Genomic DNA, 860 nt, shown 5'->3' on the forward strand with positions numbered 1-860 from the left:
GAAGACTCTTGAGAGTCCCTTGGACTGCAAGGAGATCCAACCAGTCCATTCTAAAGGAGATCAGCCCTGGGATTTCTTTGGAAGGACTGATGTTAAAGCTGAAACTCCAGTACTTTGGCCACCTCATGCGAAGAGTTGACTCATTGGAAAGGACTCTGATGCTGGGAAGGATTGGGGGCAGGAGGAGAAGGGGACGACAGAAGATGAGATGGCTGGATGGCATCACCTACTCGATGGATGTGAGTTTGAGTGAACTTCGGGAGTTGGTGATGGACAGGGAGGCCTGGCGTGCTGGGGTCTCAAAGTCTCGGACACGACTGAGGGACTAAACTGAACTGAACTGAACTGAACCAGGCCATCTCACTGCTTCACCTACCTCCTTAAGCTCATCTCTCCTCTTGGGTTTCACTGATGAGAAACTAATCAAGTGCTGCCACCTGCTGGCGAAATGGTATATAACTAAGGAGTTGCAGCCTGGAAAATGTTAAAACCTTGGATTCTCAACCACCAGGCCATTCAGGCATGACCTAAATCAAATCCCTTATGATTATACAGTGGTAGTGAGAAATAGATTCAAGGGATTAGGTCTGATAGGTTCATAACATTGTACAAGAGGCAGTGATCAAAACCATTTCCAAGAAAAAGAAATTTAAAAAAGGCAAAATGGTTGTCTGAGGAGGCCTTAAAAATAGCTGAAAAAAGAAGTGAAAGGCAAAGGAGAAAAGGAAAGATATACTTATCTGAATGAAGAGTTCCAAAGAATAGCAAGGAGAGATAAGAAAGCCTTCCTCAGCGATCAATGCAAAGAAATAGAGAAAAACAACAGAACGGGAAAGACTAGAGATCTCTTCAAGAAAATT

This window comes from Bison bison, unplaced genomic scaffold, assembly GCF_000754665.1.
Source record: "Bison bison bison isolate TAMUID 2011002044 unplaced genomic scaffold, Bison_UMD1.0 scf7180017864066, whole genome shotgun sequence".
Lineage (NCBI taxonomy): Eukaryota > Metazoa > Chordata > Mammalia > Artiodactyla > Bovidae > Bison > Bison bison.